We start from the raw sequence: 19,538 nt of genomic DNA on the forward strand, positions 1-19,538 counted from the left end.
TCATCTCTAGCCGCTTTATCCTGTTCTACAGGGTCGCAGGCAAGCTGGAGTCTATCCCAGCTGACTACGGGCGAAAGGCGGGGTACACCCTGGACAAGTCGCCAGGTCATCGCAGGGCTGACACATAGACACAGACAACCATTCACACTCACATTCACACCTACGGTCAATTTAGAGTCACCAGTTAACCTAACCTGCATGTCTTTGGACTGTGGGGGAAACTGGAGCACCCGGAGGAAACTCACGCGGACACGGGGAGAACATGCAAACTCCGCACAGAAAGGCCCTCGTTGGCCACGAGGCTCGAACCCGGACCTTCTTGCTGTGAGGCGACAGCGCTAACCACTACACCACCATGCCGCCTCTATTATTTCTTTTGCCTATTTATTTATTTGTATTTGTAATTGGCATTCATGGTGGACAGCAAACTAAGAATTTCATTGTGCAAGAGGACATGTCCTTACTGTGCATATGACAATAAACACTTTGAATTTTTGAACTTTTGAACTATGTGTGTGTGTGTGTGTGCGTGTGTGTGTGTGCATGTGTGTGTGTTGCAGGAAAGTTACAAGATTAGATGTGATCTGCAAACACAAACATTTCAGTTGTCCTGCACAACATGGATGGTGCACTAAAGGTTTTGCTGCTGGCCGCCCTGATTCTGCTGGTTTCTGCCCAAACATGGAATAACTATAGAAGCTTGCCTGATGTAGTATGAAAATACATCGACAAAGCACTGGAAAAGGCAAACCAGGACTTTGGAAGGACTTGTCATGTTGCTTTTCATTCACTCAAAGATAACCCAAATGTAAGTTCTGTCAGCATACTGAGGAGTTGTTTTACTTGTTTAAATAACATTTTGAATATAATATGGTCATTAATATAATTTATACAATGGGATTATTTATACAACCCCGCTTCCCTAAAAGTTGGGATACTGTAAAGCGTAAATCAAAACAGAATGCAATGATTTGCAAAACCTCATTGTTAAAGTTTTGAATGTGAAATTCTTTCCCATTCTTTTTTGATATACAATTTCAGTTTCTCAATTCTTTGGGGTCTCCATTGTCATATTTTGCACTTCGTAATGCACCACACCTTTTCAATGAGGGTCAGGTCTAGACTGCAGGCGGGTCAGGTCTAGACTGCAGGCAGGCCAGTTTAGCACCTGCACTCTTACTACAAGGCTACACAGTTGTAACACAGACAGAATGTGGCTTGACATTGTCTTGCTGGAATAAGCAGGGATGTCCCTGAAAAAAACTTGGTCTGGATGGCAGTATATGATGCTCCAAAACCTGTAAGTACTTTACAGCATTAACGGTGCCTTCACAGGTGTGCAAGCAGCAGGGGTAGACTGATGCACAGTTGTATGTTGTTCATATTTGGCTTGTGTTTACTGGTTTATATTTTGGCTACGAGAGCACTATGAGCTCAGGGTTCTGCAGTGAGCTAGCTACTGTCATAATGTGGGATAAAAAAAAAGGAATAACACGACAGACCATGCTGACTCAACACAGACAGCTGTTAACACCCTGGCATGTATTATTTTTGTAAAGCAGCACTGTCCAAAGTGTGTTATTCTGCTTAAACCACAGTTATTGGCCAATGATTACAAATTTGAATTCATTAAAAAACAACAAATGGCACTTTTAAACTGTTTATAGTTACCTAATATTATGGAACATAAGACAAGTTGAGAAGAAGAAGCCTTTTATAGGTTCATTTGAGAACAAACAGAAAACGTGTATATATATATATTTTTTTGGGGGGGGACTTACAGTGTGTCTGAATTCTGGGGAATAAATATCAGTCATGCTCTACATTTCCTGATTCATCAAGTTCTTAAAAGACTTGGAGCAGATAAAAAGTGAAATTGTAAAAGTGTATCTGAGTGTGGGGCTTGTGCTGCCTTGCCAATGCCATGTCCTTGTGGCTAGTCTTTTAAAAAGACTGAATTATGTTTGATTTAATGAAAAGGTTTGCTAAATTTGCATCCAGAAGTAAAAAGTTTGAATGTAAAAATACACAGAAGTATAAAACTAATAATGTTTACCTTCAAATTATGAAGAAAAGTGTTGAACTGTTAGTATGGACATAAATCTTTATGTAATGAGTTACATATTTAATTACAGTTAAAACAACTGTATTTTGTCATTATTGGCATAGCACTTAAAAATAATTGGTTCATTAATTTGCAGATAATGTCTATAATTTTACACAGTTTTGAATACAGTTTTAAAAGAATAGGAAACTGCTGTAAATATATGTATGTTATTTACCAGCTGGGAGGTCTGTATCGTGAAATACCATGACCAAGGACTTGAAAGTACTGAGCGAGGCCCTCTGGGCCAAGGTCAGTATTCAAGGCCGAGGTCATGGTATTTCACCATACGGACCGACCTTAAGCTGGTAAATAACTTTTTTTTTTTATGCAGTGCGGTTTCCATCAAATCCTGCGCTCTGATTGACTAGCGAGCGGGTCTGTATCCTATGGTATGGACCCCAGTTACGGACCCCGGATACGGACCTCTGGCGACTTGCTTGTTCACAACAACAACAAACATAGTCTACAATACGGACCCGCTTGCCAGCCAATCAGAGCGCAGGATTTGATGGAAACCGCACTGCAAAAAAAATAGAGTTATTTTCTGCAAAATTAGGATTTTTTTTTTTTTACAGTGTAGGAAAAGACAACTGCGGTGCTCAGACAATCCGATTGAACTTATACTAGGCTATGCAATTATGCAACGGAACACGTTTTGCCCATAGGTGTGAATGTGAGTGTGAATGTACAGATGTGTGTGTAGACATTAGGTTGTGCTGACAGAACCTATGCATGCTATTGGCATTTAAAATGCAAATGTTTGATGATTGTTGATTATCATACCAACTTTACTGTGGTCTCAACTAGGACGCATAAAGCAACAACAATAAATATCAATAGTTTTCAATATCAACAGAATCATATAATTGCTCCTTTTGTGTTTACCACTATGTCTTCAAGTAATGATTTTAAAGACATATGTATTAATGTGGCTATGCAATACCCTTGTTCACAGACTATGGAGTACAACTTCTATGTAAATGCCCGTCTGATAGTCACAACATGCAAGAAGGCTTCTTCAAACGCATATGAGCACCGAGATGATTGTATTACACAAAAACAAAAAACGATGTGTATGATATCTTTATTGGCCTTATTCTTGACCTTATATAAACATTTTCATTGAAAGTATTTCACATTTTGACATTGACATACCCATTAACCATAGAAACACTGCAATCCTGGATATTTTATAGAATCACAAGAGCTTTCCCCAACAAAAGGTTGTAACGTTTTCTTTTACACAGCCCATAATTGACTGTCTTGTGTGTAAGACAAAAGATGGTAAAGAACTGGTTGACTGTGCCAAGTTGATGGATGTCAAAAAAGTAAGTATACTGCAGTGGATATAGAAATACACACCACAGCCAAAGAAAAGACATCAACTGTACATGGTGTTGAGTTTCTCAAGACTATTAAAAACTCATTGCTTCTTTTTTCAGGGAAACCGCAAAAGAATTCGAGATTACTGTAATAAATATCACACTGTAGGAGGATCGCTGATGTAGACATTACCATCTGGGTATGAGGAGAAGCAGATTGGGTGTTTCGGATGCATGTGAAGCTGCATGAACAGCACAAATTACAGCTAACAACAGCACAAATTCTAACTTACTGTGTGTGTGTGTGTGTGTGTGTGTGTGTGTGTGTGTGTATATACTGTATGTATATGAAATACATCCCAGATCTGAGTAACATATTTTCTAATATCTTCACTCATGAGGATATTGATAATGTGATGTCACTTCCATTGTTTTCTCACTGACTTGACCCGTGTTGTCAAAATGGCGAACTGGGTCAAAATTAAAATTATTTTGATTAACTTGTGTATTTATTGTGGATGTGTCTCTCGTGTTGAAAAATATTTCACTCATACGCTGTGCTCACTTGTGAAATATGTCTTCGTGCCACCATGTAATATCCTCTATAGACACTCACGGCGACTTTATTAGGTACACCCATAAACCTGCTGTTTTTATGGAGTTCTCTAATCAGCCGATCCCTTGACAGCAGCACAATGCATAAAATCATGTAGATGCAAACCAGAGCTTCAGTTAATGCTCACTTCAAACATCAGAATGGAAAAAATTATGATCTCTGTGACTTTCACTGTGGCATGGGTGTTGGTGCCAGATGGACTGGCTTGAGGATTTCAGAAACTGCTGATCTCCTGGGGGTTTTCACTCACAACAGTCTCTAGAGTTTACACAGAATGGTGTGAAAAACAAAAAAACATTGACTGAGTGTCAGTAATGGTGTTGTGAGTCGAAACTCTAACCGAACTACCAACATGGCTTCCCAAGACTACAACACCCAAAGTTCATATAACATAAACACAACTGTTTTACTGAGAAATATGGCACTCGTGTGTGTGTATATTTTTTATACACACACACACACACACACACACACACACACACACATAGGGCGGCACAGCGGTGTAGTGGTTAGTGCTGTCGCCTCACAGCAAGAAGGTCCTGGGTTCGAGCCCAGCGGCCGACAGGGCCCTTTCTGTGTGGAGTTTGCATGTTCTCCCTGTGTCTGTGTGGGTTTCCTCCGGGTGCTCCGGTTTCCCCCACAGTCCAAAGACAGGCAGGTTAGGTTAACTGGCGGCTCTGAATTGACCGTAGGTGTGAATAGTTGTTTGTCTCTATGTGTCGGCTCTGCGATGACCTGGCGACTTGTCCAGGGTGTACCCCGCCTCTCGCCCATACTCAGCTGGGATCGGCTCCAGCTTGCCTGCGACCCTGTAGAACAGGATAAAGCGGCTACAGATAATGAGATGATATATATACAGTATTCTCCCCAGGATTAAAATAAAGCCCTAACTTTTGGGTGGTCACAGTGGCCCATAATTTATACAATATATCAAATTTTGAAAAAAGGAAGCCCATTTGGTGGCATCTGGTGACTTTTAGGAGCATTTTATGATGGTACTGACACTCACTTTTTACTCTTAACATGGTTGAAAAGGTTGCTACAACAAGTGGAGGTCTGTGATGCTGTGGTTTGCAGCGTGGGGTTCACATGATTGCAGTTAGAAAATCAATCAATCAATCAATCAATCAATCAATCAATCAATCAATCAATTAATAATAATAATAATAATAATAATAATAATAATACCCCCTGCAGACTGCATTTACTGCACAAATGCCCTTTATACTACTTAATACTTACGTATTACTGACTGTAATACGTCATACATTGGATAAAATTGTTATTGTCCGTTACACACTGATCAACCTGTATGACTCAGTTGTGCCTTTTGAATCGAGAATAAATGAAGAGGGAATGGAAGATTAACTATTTACTGAACTTATTATTGCAAGGGTGATTATAGTTACTATATGACTACAGCTACAACTGGAATGTGCTGATTTTGTTAGTATTTGTAATTACTGTACCATCCACTATTAGATAAAATTAAAATAAAATCTCACAATATTGTTTGAAAGTCTAGAGCAAGATATTTTGTTATTTTACAAAAAAATAACATGACAGATATTGTTTTAACAATAATAAGTATCACTGTATAAATGATGGAGTGCAAATAGCTGTGTAACTACATGTCCGTGGAGTTGTTGAGACATGGAGGACTGGGAATACCATCCAACCCACAATTCAGGTCCTTTGAGAGGAAATGCAGAAACTCATTCCGTTCCCAAAAACTGATGTTGGGAAAAAGTCTTTACACAAAGAAAGTTTTCTTGCTTTTGTAGTTGTTTAACTCTTCTTCCATGTTGGGACTCTTTGGGAGAAAGAAGGTATATTCCAACATCTATGTAGGTAATGTTAGTCCACAAATCTACACCATCACTCCAGTCTTTTCAAGGAATTTTGTACGGATCATAACTGCTAATAAACTCTAATTTCTGCGTATATCTATTGGTTGCTTCTTTCTGACTTAGATTATCCAAGTAATCCAGTAGTAGAGCTTTTTTTAGCTGTTGTTTTCTTCGGACAACGGATGCTGGACATCTTCGCTTGGCTTCAGTATGTGAACAGTATGTAAACAAAGTTCACTTGTCCCCCGGGCATAGGGTAGTTGACGGTTGCTAAGGTAAATGTGATGTCAGTGCAAGGGTGCTCACCCATGCACTGAAGCGTCATGATACCAGTGCAGCAGCAAAGTGATTAAGGGCGTTTGTTGTGATTGGGAATTTCCCTGGGGTATTTCCAGTCTGCCTGAGTGCATCATGGCAGCAAATTGGCCCAAAACACTTATTTTCCTTCAAAATATGCCCCAAACATCACAAGGTAGAAATCTGACATGTGTGTGTAGATAGATAGATAGATAGATAGATAGATAGATAGATAGATAGATCACTTTAATATGACCTTGTTCTTGATTCTAAGATTCCTGTTCTTGGTTGGCAGGAGTGTAACCTGATGTGGTCTTCTGCTATTGTAGAAGATGCTTTTCTGCTCACCACGGTTGTAAAGATTGATTTCTATGAGTCACCATATCCTTCCTGGCAGCTTGAACCAATCTGGCCATTTTCCTCTGACCTCTCTTATTAACAATGCTTTTCCACCCACAGAACTGTCACTCACTCAATGTTTTTTGTTTTTCGTACCATTCTGTGTAAACTCTAGAGACTGTTGTGTGTGAAAACCCCAGGAGATCAGCAGTTTCTGAAATACTCAAACCAGTTCATCTAGCACCAACACCCATGCCACAGTGAAAGTCACACTTTGAGATCACAATTTTCCTCATTCTGATGTTTGAAGTGAACATTAACCGAAGTTCTTGATTTGTATCTGCATGATTTTATGCATTGTGCTGGGATCGGCTGATTAGAGAACTACATAAAACATCAGGTGTATGGGTGTACCTAATAAAGTGGCCAGTGAGTGTACAGTGGTGCTTGAAAGTTTGTGAACCCTTTAGAATTTTCTATATTTCTGCATAAATATGCCCTAAAACATCATCAGATTTTCACACAAGTCCTTAAAGTAGATAAAGAGAACCCAGTTAAACAAATGAGACAAAAATATTATACTTGGTCATTTATTTATTGAGGAAAATGATCCAATATTGCATATCTGTGAGTGGCAAAAGTATGTGAACCTCTAGGATTAGCAGTTCATTTGAAGGTGAAATTAGAGTCAGGTGTTTTCAATCAATGGGATGACAATCAGGTGTGAGTGGGCACCCTGTTTTATTTAAAGAATAGGGATCTATCAAAGTCTGATCTTCACAACACGTGTTTGTGGAAGTGTATCATGGCACGAACAAAGGAGATTTCTGAGGACCTCAGAAAAAGCGTTGTTGATGCTCATCAGGCTGGAAAAGGTTACAAAACCATCTCTAAAGAGTTTGGACTCCACCAATCCACAGTCAGACAGATTGTGTACAAATGGAGGAAATTCAAGACCATTGTTCCCCTCCCCAGGAGTGGTCGACCAACAAAGATCACTCCAAGAGCAAGGTGTGTAATAGTCGGCGAGGTCACAAAGGACCACAGGGTAACTTCTAAGCAACTGAAGGCCTCTCTCACATTGACTAATGTTAATGTTCATGAGTCCACCATCAGGAGAACACTGAACAACAATGGTGTGCATGGCAGGGTTGCAAGGAGAAAGCCAATGCTCTCTAAAAAGAACATTGCTGCTCATCTGCAGTTTGCTAAAGATCATGTGGACAAGCCAGAAGGCTGTTAGAAAAATGTTTTGTGGGCGGATGAGACCAAAATAGAACTTTTTGGTTTAAATGAGAAGCGTTATGTTTGGAGAAAGGAAAACACTGCATTCCAGCATAAGAACCTTATCCCATCTGTGAAACATGGTGGTGGTAGTATCATGGTTTGGGCCTGTTTTGCTGCATCTGGGCCAGGACGGCTTGCCATCGTTGATGGAACGATGAATTCTGAATTATACCAGCGAATTCTAAAGGAAAATGTCAGGACATCTGTCCATGAACTGAATCTCAAGAGAAGGTGGGTCATGCAGCAAGACAATGACCCTAAGCACACAAGTTGTTCTACCAAAGAATGGTTAAAGAAGAATAAAGTTAATGTTTCGGAATGGCCAAGTCAAAGTCCTGACCTTAATCCAATGGAAATGTTGTGGAAGGAACTGAAGTGAGCAGTTCATGTGAGGAAACCCACCAACATCCCAGAGTTGAAGCTGTTCTGTATGGAGGAACGGGCTAAAATTCCTCCAAGCCGGTGTGCAGGACTGATCAACAGTTACCGCAAACGTTTAGTTGCAGTTATTGCTGCACAAGGGGGTCACACCAGATACTGAAAACAAAGGTTCACATACTTTTGCCACTCACAGATATGTAATATTGGATCATTTTCCTCAGAAAATAAATGACCAAGTATAATATTTTTGTCTCATTTGTTTAACTGGGTTCTCTTTATCTACTTATAGGACTTGTGTGAAAATCTGATGACATTTTAGGTCATATTTATGCAGAAATATAGAAAATTCTAAAGGGTTCACAAACTTTCAAGCACCACTGTATATAGAGGATATTACATGGTGGCGTGAAGATATGAAGTTTATCTTCAAGTAGTGAACATATTAACAAGTGAGCGAAGTGAACACCTGAAATATTTTTCAATACGAGAAGATAAACTTCATATCTTCAAGCCAACATGTAATCTTATTTTTATAATTATTTCTTTTTATTAACTTACCCAGATTTATCAAAACAATTCATTGATATTCTCACGAGTGAGGATGTTGAAAATTATTCTGTCTACATTCACTAGATATGAGCAATCGCACACTCTGATTGGCTACTCGACTACTAGGCTATCAGCTCATATACTGTGAGGAGAGAAAAACCAAAATGGCGGAGCATGTTGCTGAACCAACCGAGGACAAAATAAAAACTCTACTTGAAAACAAACCCCCCAAAAATACAAAAAAGCAACAAAATATGGAATAAAAGTATTTGATGGTAAGAACATATCTTTTTTATTCTTCAAGAATTATTATTATAGCATTTTTCACAAATTGCTACTGTCATTTTGCTGGTTTGTTTACATTCTAAGCGGAAATGATTTTGTCAGACATTTTGTATAAAGTTTTTATTTATCAAATTTGCAAAAAATAAAAAATAAAAATGCTCTGTTTCTCAAAATACAGTGAATGTGGATATAATAAAACAATTATTCCACTCAATCTCGTCGACATGGCTTATAGCCAACTCAGTGCTATGCGCCTTGTTAGCTATCAGCTCATGTACGACTCGATTTCATGGAATAACTTTTAAATATGTCATGGTTGCCATTCTTGATGTTCTGGACGTAGTTTGCATGAGAAATACGATTGGCGTATTTCCCAGTAGAGAGAGATAATAAAGGACTAAAAAAACCAAACAATTTTCAGTCTGTCTATGAAATGGTTAATACAGTAGCAAATCATTAAAAAAATTTTTTCTTGTAATAGTAGAAGTGAAAATAGATATGCTTAAATAGAAAATTTGGGTTTGCCATGATCACGCACATTCGTAAATAAAGCACATTTAAGCACATTTTAGTCTATAATTATTTTGTAGCCAGGTAAATCCATTCACATGGTGAAGTGAATTGAAATATTTTTCTCCTCAAGTGACGTTCAAGCACTTTAAAGTCTGTTTACTCCTAAAAGTGAAAAATGAAGAAAATCAGTGTGGCAGAAGCCTGGATATTTCAACAGCCTGAATCTGATTATGATTTAACTTCAAAATTCAAAGCTCATAGACAGAGTTGTTTAACTAAATTGGTGTGTATGTCCAATAAAATTTGAATTTTACATTGATTTGGCTTATGTCTGTTTTGTTGTGGCACATAACTATCCAACAACTTGATCAAAGCGTAACATTCACTGTGTGAGGAAATTGTACTTATCTCGGTTTCAGTCACCTTTAGCCAGACTGTTTTTAATATCATGTTTGTTGAAATTCATGTGATAACCTGGTCATTCAATACATTCAGATCATCAGCTGACTTCATTGTATTGCCCCTTAACACTGCTGAGCCTTGACCAAGTGAAACAACCCCAGATCAAAACCCTGCCTCCAGAGGCTTGTACAGTGGCCACTATGCATGATGGATGCATCGCTTCATGTGCTTCCCTTCTTACCCCTGATGCACCCATCACTCAGGAATAGAGTAAATCTGGACTCATCAGACCACATGACCTTTTTCCATTGCTTCAGAGACCAATCTTTATGCTCCCTAGCAGGGCTGTAACCAGGATTTTTCAAATACCGAGGTCAAACATTGCGATACATCTTATTTGCCAAAAAAAAATGTCCTAATATGGTGACTTTTCATACATTTTGGAAACGAGTCAAAATCACAAGCCCAACAAGATGAACATGTAGGTGAACATGTTTATTTTAACAATTTCATAACTGCACGATCACAAAAGTATTTTGTGTGTGTGTGTGTGCGTGAGTGACAACGCAATCTAGCCGAGCCTGAATGGACTTCAATTGCTTTTTAAAAAATATATGCCCTTTTCAATAGCAAAATACTAGACGGTTATTGAACAAAACCGACTAAAACGCCACATTCGGAGACTGAGCCTCACTGGGGATGGGAGTCAATAAGAGGGGCGGGACAAGACTTCCCGAGAGGAGGCTCATCTCCAGCTGGTGATCGGAGGAGGAGCTGTGAACGTGGCTGGGCTGTTCATGATTGACAGAAAGCAGTCAGAGGTGGTACATCATGTTGTAAATAAAATGTGAACATAAGTTTGCTACCCGTTTTCATTTCCGTTCGAAAATACAACCAATGATCAAAACAATAGTGTCTTGTGTTCACGTTAGCCTATAGTCTGGTAAGTTAGCAAAATAGCTCAAGTCTCGTCAGTACCCAATAACTTCATAAACAACAGGTCACGACTGTCCAGCCTTTTCTGATCTGAAACGCGCGAAATCAAATAGAGAGAGACAGAATAAAAGAGTTTGTGCCGCCTGGAAAACGAAAATCATATCTAGCTAAGTGGCTTCGACTGTTGTTGCTTGAAATGCTAATTAAAATTGCACTGTTAATGATCATAAGCATTCCGGCACATAACTGTCAGTGACTGGCAAAATTAACTCACCTTCTTCCCTCTTTCTTTTTCTCTCACTTGTTGACTTTCCAGAGCTGAGTTTGGTTTGTTTTAGTGTAGTAGACTTCTTCATCTTATGTCAATTTTCAGATTCCACGACTAATTGACAAACTGACTGGCTGCGGAGTCGGACCTTGATGAGACACTTCTCAGCTCTTGTATATCCCGTGGTGCTTAGCTGACTATCGCGAGGCTGCCTAATATGAAATGTTTCCAATGTCGGATATTTCAGCTTCGTTTAAAAATGATTATGTGGACTTTATTTTTAGACAAACAAATGAGAACAGGGGGATGCAAGCTGAATTTAGAATTTTCCACCGATCAAAGTCAGAACGATTTTCATCATATATTAATTTCACATTTCTGAGTGAAAAAAAAAAATACCGTGGGAAAAAAATGCCGAGGACATGACCTCGGTGTCCTCAATGGTAGTTACGGCCCTGCTCCCTAGCAAAGTGAAACCTTACTAACAAGTGGTTTTCTTATAGCCACACAGCTCTTTAGTCCCAATCCTGTGAGTTCTCCTCACATTGTGAGTGTGCAAATGCTCTTAATTTCACTATTAAACATAGCCATGAATTCTACTGTCGATTTTTTTTTTATGATTCAATTTCACCAATTGATCTCTGATCATGATCAGACAGGATCTTTTTCCAACCACATTTTTTCCACAAAGTTGACGGTTCACCACTATCCTTCCAGGTTTTAATAATACGTTGGACAGTCCTTAACCCAATTCCAGTTATTTCAGCAATCTGATTAGTTTATTTTATTTTATTTTTGTTTGATGCAGGCCAATAATTTGACCTTTGTTTGAATGTTCTTTGAAAGCTTTGTCCACCGGTTGTGGCGTAGCTCTAGACCCAGTTTTGGGCGTCGGTTTCCTTCAGGCATTGGTCTGCCATGGGTGATGCCTGTGCTGCTCACTATGGACTGCAGTGAGCTCGTTGCTCTCTTTAACATCGGGTATGTCCAGCGCTCTGTGCAACGGTGCTTCTGTGCTCACTTTCTGCATCCATGGTGCAGTGTTCTGAGCAATATGGCCTGGTGGTGTCGCGGTGGTTGTGCAGGCGGTGTGGGATATATACCTTGTGCACCTTTTGGTGGGATTGTGGGCAGCTATGCCACTGGAATTACATCCTGACCCACTTTTGGTGGACTTTTTTTTTTGTAATTGTAAAGTGACCTTGGGTGTGAGAAAGGCATTATATATAAGTTGAACTTTTTATGATGATGATGATTATTATTATCATCACAGGATATGTCTTCTGACATACTGTATTTGTTTAAGAAATGAGAAGCTACTCACTGCATCAGTTAGGGTTAAAAGAATTGTTGCCAGCTGAAACACATTAATCAGTGCAGTAATTATCCAGTCAAAGGCACTTGGGTATTTGCTTCTTTCAGTCCAAATGGCGACTTTCTTTTGGCCAGGTAGTGTACATTACAGCACAGTGAAATTGTTTCTCTGCATTTAACACATATGAAGCAGTCAAAACGTATGCAGCACATGGGCAATTTTTTTTAATTAGAAGCCTTTATTTGATGGCTCTGTGTAACAAAGGTAAATGGTGAGAAAGACACCTTCTTCAGCTAGTAGGTTAGTTTGTATAATATTACCACAATAAACTATTTGCACATTAAATTTTGATAGATTTCGTTATCTGGTGACATTTAGTTGATAACGTCATCAGTTTGGTGTAAGAGTAACGTTACTGGATTGAAGTTAAAATGGAATCATGTGTGTGTGCCCACGCGCTAACTAGCTAGCTTTGTTTCATGATAGCCACTGTGAGGTACTGAAGCAGGCCAAGGTGAAACAGAATGCCACAACAAGTAAGACATTTTTGATAGGATGTGTTTTCTAGGGCTGCAGCAACTGATTGATAAAATTAATCATAAAAATAAATAGCTGGCAACAAATGTAATTCTCAATTACAGTAGTTGAATTGTGTTATGAAGCACACTGGCTTGTGCTATGCCACTTCATAAAAAACACATTTGACTGAAATGGCAGAGCAGAAAAAAACCAGCACATACACTACCATTCAAAAGTTTGGGGTCACCCAGACAATTTTGTGTTTTCCATGAAAAGTCACACTTTTATTTACCACCATAAGTTGTAAAATGAATAGAAAATATAGTCAAGACATTTTTCTGGCCATTTTGAGCATTTAATCGACCCCACAAATGTGATGCTCCAGAAACTCAATCTGCTCAAAGGAAGGTCAGTTTTATAGCTTCTCTAAAGAGCTCAACTGTTTTCAGCTGTGCTAACATGATTGTACAAGGGTTTTCTAATCATCCATTAGCCTTCTGAGGCAATGAGCAAACACATTGTACCATTAGAACACTGGAGTGAGAGTTGCTGGAAATGGGCCTCTATACACCTATGGAGATATTGCACCAGAAACCACACATTTGCAGCTAGAATAGTCATTTACCACATTAGCAATGTATAGAGTGTGTTTCTGATTAGTTTAAAGTGATCTTCATTGAAAAGAACAGTGGTTTTCTTTCAAAAATAAGGACATTTCAAAGTGACCCCAAACTTTTGAACGGTAGTGTAGGTCCCAAGTTTCCAACTTCCAAAAGCTTTCTGAAGTGATCCCAGAGTCTGAATTTCTGAAGAATTTCTGAAGAATTCTGAAGAATTTCTGAAGTGATCCCAGAGTCTGAGGCCACACATAGGGGGTCTGGGGGTCTTCCCCAGAATTTTTTTTTTGAATGACATTGAAATATATAATTTCCAAGCAATTCACATTATTTATATGACATTTATATTGGTATCAAAACTTGGAAATGGATTGTGTATCTGTTGACAGTTTATAGCGTCTGGCAGCATGGAGCAGTGTTTATTTTGACAGGACAATGACCTTGACATTTGATAAACCACAGATGGGCCTTTGATTATTACAGACATTCAGCTATTATAGGCCTACACTCGAGTCTATCAGATGCAGATCTAGATTTTAGATACATTACAACACTGGGATATTTCCAACATATGGATCTCTTTACAAACCAGTAATCATCTCATCTCATCATTATCTCTAGCCGCTTTATCCTTCTACAGGGTCGCAGGCAAGCTGGAGCCTATCCCAGCTGACTATGGGCGAAAGGCGGGGTACACTCTAGACAAGTCGCCGGGTCATCACAGGGCTGACACATAGACACAGACAACCATTCACACTCACATTCATGCCTACGGTCAATTTAGAGTCACCAGTTAACCTAACCTGCATGTCTTTGGACTGTGGGGGAAACCGGAGCACCCAGAGGAAACCCACGTGGACACGGGGAGAACATGCAAACTCCACACAGAAAGGCCCTCGCCGGCCCCGGGGCTCGAACCCAGGACCTTCTTGCTGTGAGGTGACAGCGCTAACCACTACACCACCGTGCCGCCCTCAAACCAGTAATATAAAGTTAAATTTAAGCATTAGACCTAGCTCTGGTAGCACGGTGGTGTAGTGGTTAGCACTGTCGCCTCACAGCAAGAAGGTCCTGGGTTCGATCCCAGCAGCCAGCGAGGGCCTTTCTGTGTGGAGTTTGCATGCTGTCCGCGTGGGTTTCCTCCAGGTGCTCCAGTTTCCCCCACAGTCCAAAGGCATGCAGGTTAAGCTAATTGGTGACTCTAAATTGACTGTAGGTGTGAATGGTTGTCTGTGTCTATGTGTCAGCCCTGTGATGACCTGGCGACTTGTCCAGGGTGTACCCCGCCTTTCGCCCATAGTCAGCTGGGATAGGCTCCAGCTTGCCTGTGACCCTGTAGGACAAAATAAGTGGCTACAGCTAATGGATGGATGGACATAGATCTTGTAAATAAGTTATTAAAAATAATATAAATATATATACTCACTGTGCAGAAAGATTTGCCTGGCTGATGTTTCACAAGCTGTATACACAGAAATGCAAAAGACCACTCTTTATTGAACTTTGTTTGAGAATGCACATGCTTTCTTTTCTTTGCTGTACTTGTACTTGCTCCATCATAATCTGACATGACTACACAAATGACCAATCATGCATGAAATATATAAATTATGTACAGTAGAGATCAATGATTATAAAGGTTAACTTACACATGTATATGCATGCAATGACAGCAGCTGTCATATCTGTAGGCTTGTAAACTCGAAGGGCCTGTCAAAGCAATCAGAAAATGTCATCTGTGAAATGCCAAAAAGCAGTTTTGGAAGTGGTCAAGTAGTCAGCCTTTTGTGAATGAAAAGGGGGTAATTGAACTCTACCAATTCTACCATGAAAAGTTGTGAATTATCCAACCAGAATACTGCCAGAAGCTGGTTCAAGGTAAACAAAAAATGTTTGGTCAAGGTGAATCTTGTGAAGAGACATTTTACCTAAATATTAGGTGTGCTGTGTGTAAATTGTTGACCCTGTGTTGATTTCAGAAAACCCAAAGAAAATTAAAACTTGTGCACCAAATTCGAGTGTTTTTTTATTATTATTAAAGCTGTATGCTGTACAATCATTCTGCTACAGAAAAAGAACAGTTCAAAGAAATGACTGAAAGCACAAATATTGCCATGACATTCATATCCAAGATGACATTCATGTTACTGTATGTAAACTTCTGACCACAATATATGTTTGTCTCTATGTGTCAGCCCTGCGATGACCTGGCGACTTGTCCAGGGTGTATCCCGCCTCTCGCCCATAGTCAGCTGGGATAGGCTCCAGCTTGCCTGCGACCCTGCACAGGATAAAGAGCTACGGATAATGGATGGATGGATATATATATATATATATATATATATATATATATATATATATATATATATACACAGTGGTGCTTGAAAGTTTGTGAACCCTTTAGAATTTTCTATATTTCTGCATAAATATGACCTAAAACATCATCAGATTTTCACACAAGTCCTAAAAGTAGACAAAGAGAACTCAGTTAAACAAATGAGACAAAAATATTATACTTGGTCATTTATTTATTGAGGAAAATGATCCAATATTACATATCTGTGAGTGGCAAAAATATGTGAACCTCTAGGATGAGCAGTAAATTTGAAGGTGAAATTAGAGTCAGGTGTTATCAATCAATCAATCAATCAATCAATCAATCAATCAATCAATCAATCAATCAATCAATCAATCAAGTGTGAGTGGACACCCTGTTTTATTTAAAGAACAGGGATCTATCAAAGTCTGATCTTCACAACACATGTTTGTGGAAGTGTATCATGGCACGAACAAAGGAGATTTCTGAGGACCTCAGAAAAAGCGTTGTTGATGCTCATCAGGCTGGAAAAGGTTACAAAACCATCTCTAAAGAGTTTGGACTCCACCAATCCACAGTCAGACAGATTGTGTACAAATGGAGGAAATTCAAGACCATTGTTACCCTCCCCAGGAGTGGTCGACCAACAAAGATCACTCCAAGAGCAAGGTGTGTAATAGTCGGCGAGGTCACAAAGGACCCCAGGGTAACTTCTAAGCAACTGAAGGCCTCTCTCACATTGGCTAATGTTCATGTTCATGAGTCCACCATCAGGAGAACACTGAACAACAATGGTGTGCATGGCAGGGTTGCAAGGAGAAAGCCGCTGCTCTCCAAAAAGAACATTGCTGCTCGTCTGCAGTTTGCTAAAGATCACGTGGACAAGCCAGAAGGCTACTGGAAAAATGTTTTGTGGACGGATGAGACCAAAATAGAACTTTTTGGTTTAAATGAGAAGTGTTATGTTTGGAGAAAGGAAAACACTGCATTCCAGCATAAGAAGCTTATCCCAACTGTGAAACATGGTGGTGGTAGTATCATGGTTTGGGTCTGTTTCTGGGCCAGGACGGCTTGCCGTCATTGATGGAACAATGAATTCTGAATTATACCAGCGAATTCTAAAGGAAAATGTCAGGACATCTGTCCATGAACTGAATCTCAAAAGAAGGTGGGTCATGCAGCAAGACAACGACCCTAAGCACACAAGTCATTCTCCCAAAGAATGATTAAAGAAGAATAAAGTTAATGTTTTGGAATGGCCAAGTCAAAGTCCTGACCTTAATCCAATCGAAATGTTATGGAAGGACCTAAAGCGAGCAGTTCATGTGAAGAAACCTACCAACATCCCAGAGCTGAAGCTGTTCTGTACAGAGGAATGGGCTAAAATTCCTCCAGGCCGGTGTGCAGGACTGATCAACAGTTACCGCAAACGTTTATTTGCAGTTATTGCTGCACAAGGGGGTCACACCAGATACTGAAAGCAAAGGTTCACATACTTTTGCCACTCACAGATATGTAATATTGGATCATTTTCCTCAATAAATAAATGACCAAGTATAATATTTTTGTCTCATTTGTTTAACTGGGTTCTCTTTATCTACTTTTAGGACTTGTGTGAAAATCTGATGATGTTTTAGGTCATATTTATGAAGAAATATAGAAAATTCTAAAGGGTTCACAAACTTTCAAGCACCACTGTGTATATGAGTATAAATATATTCTTTCGAAATATTCGTAAGTTTAGGCACTGCCTAATAGAGGAGCTCTTGATGAGTGTAAAATGTGTTCATAAATAATCTTATGTTATTTTTCAAAAAGCAAATTAAAAATAAAAACTGGTTAACAACCCATCTGTCTTATGTAAATAAAGATACAGATTTCATTGTCTGGTGGTCAAGTGTTAATGAGATACATTGCCTTGCACTTAAGATCGGGTTCCCTGTGGTTGCAAAAGCCATCAAAAATCAGGTTGATGCTTTTACCATATTCTCTTAAGTATGGAAAGTCACTCTGTGCACTTTGCATGCAGGGAGCTCCGTTGTAAATCCTGACAGATCATTGACATTACTCCTTAGATTTTTCTGATGCGAGTTTTTTCATGTATTGGCGGGCCAGCTGGTTTGGATATCATTTTGTGGGTCTGACCCTCCAGATGTGGGTCACTTGAAAGGTCTGCAGTATGACTTTTGTGATTTTCATGTTATCGGTAATGTCACAATTACTTTGTTCCGAGCACACAGATGGTCAAACAAAATCATAAGTACTCGAGGGAAACTTTTCTATGATACCCAAGTTGCTGAGTAGGGGATGGCACTAATAAACATGGTGGAAGGCAAGGCATCAACAGATGGTAAGCATTTATTTCATTTCATTTATTACATACTATCGTGTTGTACGTTAAATGTGTGTGTATGACAATGCTTCCACAAAGTCTTTCATAAACAGAAAATTATGCTAACGTGAATGTGATTGCTGAACCTCCATTCGTGGTTATTTTCTTGAATTAAATGAACAGAGCTGCAAGATGGTTCAATGTTTTTGACACAGCGTCCATTTTTTAAAAGCTGTTTCCTTATTTGTGGTAGATTTCCAGCCACCAGCTTGAATATGTGACAATTCATGATTATGATTTCCTACCTCAGAAGTAGGACCTTTCAACAAACACTTGAAGGCAGCATTTCTCGACGGTATTGAAACTTGCTGGGCTTATAACATCAGTTGTGTTTTAATGTGAGTAATATTATTATTGAATATGACTGGGAGAACAACTGATACCAAGTGAGACTGTTAATTCTCATTTACTTTGAAATGTTTCCATTAAGTTATTACTTTAGAGTTCAAGTTTATTTATAGCCCTTATTCGCTGTTACACAGAACACAGGGTGGTGGGACTTACTAATGCCCGTGTGTGTGTGTGTGTGCGTGTGTACCATTGTACTATGCATATGTAGTGTTTATGTAGTGTTGTCAGTAGTAGAAATATTTTATGGCATTTCTAGTGGGAAGTAAGGAGTCAACAAAAATGGTCATAGAGCCATCAGTCTTGCCTATACATTTCTACATCATTAACTAATTCCATTCCTTCCACTGCAGTAAAGAAGACTCGAGCTCAACAAGAGGATTCCAATCCAGGAAGAAGAATACAGTTTAGAAACAATTAAGTCAGTGTAAGACATTTTATTGTTTAAAATTCTACAGTTTCTGGTGCAAAGGCGGCATGGTGGTGTAGTGGTTAGTGCTGTGGCCTCACAGCAAGAAGGTTCTGGGTTCGAGCCCCGGGGCCGGCGAGGGCCTTTCTGTGTGGAGTTTGCATGTTCTCCCTGTGTCCGCACTGGTTTCCTCTGGGTGCTCCGGTTTCCCCCACAGTGCAAAGACATGCAGGTTAGGTTAACTGGTGACTCTAAATTGAGTGTAGGTGTGAATGGTTGTCTGTGTCTATGTGTCAGCCCTGTGATGACCTGGCGACTTGTCCAGGGTGTACCCCGCCTTTCGCCCGTAGTCAGCTGGGATAGGCTCCAGCTTGCCTGCGACCCTGTAGAACAGGATAAAGCGGCTAGAGATAATGAGAGAGTGAGTTTTTGGTGCACGTGCCATTTCTGTCTTTTTATGTTTCCACTT

At 39.5% G+C, this 19,538-nt stretch overlaps 1 pseudogene; it reads right to left on the reverse strand.

Moving 5' to 3' along the window:
- LOC132884958 (uncharacterized) overlaps positions 1 to 19,538 on the reverse strand; it is a 78,551-nt pseudogene that overhangs the window by 48,518 nt on the left and 10,495 nt on the right.

Source organism: Neoarius graeffei, chromosome 1 (genome assembly GCF_027579695.1).
Source record: "Neoarius graeffei isolate fNeoGra1 chromosome 1, fNeoGra1.pri, whole genome shotgun sequence".
Lineage (NCBI taxonomy): Eukaryota > Metazoa > Chordata > Actinopteri > Siluriformes > Ariidae > Neoarius > Neoarius graeffei.